We start from the raw sequence: 3,100 nt of genomic DNA on the forward strand, positions 1-3,100 counted from the left end.
CGCCCATTCAAAATATTCGCCCAAGGTGGTGACTTGGCGGGACCGCTCCAACAAGTCGCGTTCGTTCTGCTCGATGTTTTCCATTATTTCTTTTATTCACTATTATACCACTAACACTTCTAATACAAGAAAGTAACCACTAAACTTTTTTCACCGCTGCATCTATGCGCTTTCAAATCGTACTATGGTTTGATGCGCTCTCATCCTCCTTATATATATTTCACCTAATTCTATCTCCTTTTCTAACATTTGGCGTATCTCAAAAGATAGTTTCCCGAGATATCGGTTTTATGGATAGAGGAGTAAGGACACAAGCTGCCGAACGTTGGCGCCGATACGTTGCATTCTTCCTTAAAAAATATTAAGAAAAATGTTTCGCTATCTGTTTACGACCGATTTTCTGCTAGGGTACAAAGCAGCCGAACGTTGGCGCCGATACGTTGCATTATTCCTTAAAAATATTAAGAAAAAATGTTTCGCTCTCGTTTTTATGGGTGATTTTCCGCGAGGGTACAAGCTGCCGAACGTCAACGCAAATAGGTAGAGGCCTATTAAATCACGTTTAGACATATTCGTCGCAGCGTCGGCCCTAAAATCTTCATTCCTTTCCTAATGATAAAATGTCCATAAAATGAAAAACATAGTTTTAATGAACTCTAGAACGCTCCGTTGACAAGTTCGAGCAGCCGGACATCGGCGCTTCCATAATAAAATTATATTAACGAGGGTACAAAATTGTCAATCATCGGCGCTTGTTCTATACCTTTTTGGGGAAAATGTCTAAGAACCCTCATAAAAAAGTCGTAAAGATACCATCTACAAATATTGCACTCAGAAAACTCCCCCTCCTTTGTCGAAACATCCCCCTCCACCCGCGTGACGTCAGCCCCCGCGCCTACGAGATACCCCCGCCCCGCGTGACGTCATACCCCTCGCCACGGAGAACACCCGCGCCCCGCACCCCCCTCGGAGCCCCATGGGTTAGAACCGGCATAGTATTACTACTATCGTCTGCTGACGTTTGTATTGCTTTCCGTTTTGTTTGTACCCTTACAGGTGTAAATATACCGAATGTTCTATTTTGAGATTAGAGCTAACATTGTCATTCCTTGAGATATTTTAATTCTGTAAACAAATGTTGTTTTGTAATCGTCTGCAGACGTTTGTACCGCTATCCGTTTGTTTGTACCTTTATAGGTGTAAGTAGGTATACTATGCCAATTCTAACTCAGGTCCTCCGAGGGGAGTGCGGAGCGCGGGGGGTTCTCCGGGGCGAGGGGTATGACGTCACGCGGGGCGGGGGTATCTCGATGGTGCGGGGGCTGACGTCACGCGGGTGGAGGGGATGTTTCGACAAAGGAGGGGGAGTTTTCTGAGTGCAATATTTGTAGATGGATATCTTTACGACTTTTTTTTTTTTTTTTATGAGTCATCCTAGACATTTTCCCAAAAAGGTATAGAACAAGCGCCGACGATCGACAATTTTGTACCCTCACTAGTATAATTTTATTACGGAAGCGCCGATGTCCGGCTGCTCGAACTTGTCAACGGAGCGTTCTAGAATCCATAAAACTATGTTTTTCATTTTATGGACATTTTATCATTAGGAAAGAAATGAAGATTTTAGGGCCAACGCTACGACGAACATGTTGAAACGTGATTAGGTGCAAAAAGGTTGACGTTCGGCAGCTTTGTACCCTCGCGGAAAATCCTCCATAAACGAGAGCGAAACATTTTTTTCTTAATATTTTTAAGGAAGAATACAACGTATCGCCGCCAACGTTCGGCTGCTTTGTACCCTCGCAGAAAATCGGTCGTAAACAGATAGCGAAACATTTTTTCTTAATATTTTTTAAGGAAGAATGCAACGTATCGGCGCAAACGTTCGGCTGCTTGTGTCCTTACTCCTCTATCCATAAAACCAATATATCGGGAAACTATCTTTTGAGATACGCCAAATGTTAGAAAAGAAGATAGAATTAGGTGAAATATATAAGGAGGATGAGAGCGCGTCAAACCATAGTACGATTTGAAAGCGCATAGATGTAGCGGTGAAAAAAGTTTAGTGGCTACTTTCTTGTATTAGAAGTGTTAGTGGTATAATAGTGAATAAAAGAAATAATGGAAAACATCGAGCAGAACGAACGCGATCTGTTGGAGCGGTCCCGCCAAGTCACCACCTTGGGTGAATATTTTGCATGGGCGCTGCGCTGCGAGGAATTTATCAATTTGCTCGAAAAAAACAGCCGTAACAAGCGTCCGCGACTCTCGATTGGAAATAGACAATCTTTGGTGGCTAGAATCGCGCGACTCAAGGGTGCAAAAATTCGATTGCAGAAACAATTTATATCCAGTGGTGGTGAATACAGTGGCGACAATAACGCGGAAAGACTAGTTTGGCGAGAGATTGATACGGCGTTCGAGAGCTGCATCTTAACCGGTGCGGTAATAAACAATAATTACATCGAACCTCGTCAATTTCTCGAAGATGCCAAAGACATTGTGATCGAACACGTGCAGAAAGTTATGCAAAAACATATTAATGTAAAAGTGAACACCGTGTTTAATGGCGAGTTTGTGTCCGGTGATAAACGCGCTAACAAAAGTGTCAATACAAAAAACTATGAACTCTTTCGCATGTCCGATTTACACGAGTGGTACGAGCGCCGCGTTATCGAGCCCACGCTAGCATCGCTAGAAGAGTTTCAAGAACGCGATAGTGGTTGGGGGTTGTCACAAATAATTAACTTGACTATAAATATAAACAAGTATAATTCAATGCGCGCAGGGTGTTATCTAAACTTGCCGCGACAAATTGTGACAAAGAGAGCGGTGGTGAACGTGCGATCAACGGACAATGCGTGTTTCGCGTGGTCAGTGGTGGCCGCTCTGTACCCCGCCGAAAGAAATGTGATACGGGAATCTTCATATCCGCATTATACGACGGTGCTGAATCTCTAAGACATTGAGTTTCCAGTGACCATAAATCAAATTAAAAAGTTTGAACTAGCAAATAATATCTCTATCAATGTATATAGTATTGAGAATGACATCGTCCCGATTCGTCTTTCGGAGCAAAAGAAAGACAAGCATGTCAACT

Source organism: Prenolepis imparis, unplaced genomic scaffold (genome assembly GCF_030444845.1).
Source record: "Prenolepis imparis isolate NDT839.2.m4 unplaced genomic scaffold, iyPreImpa1.0 SCAF_248, whole genome shotgun sequence".
In the NCBI taxonomy this organism is placed as follows: domain Eukaryota; kingdom Metazoa; phylum Arthropoda; class Insecta; order Hymenoptera; family Formicidae; genus Prenolepis; species Prenolepis imparis.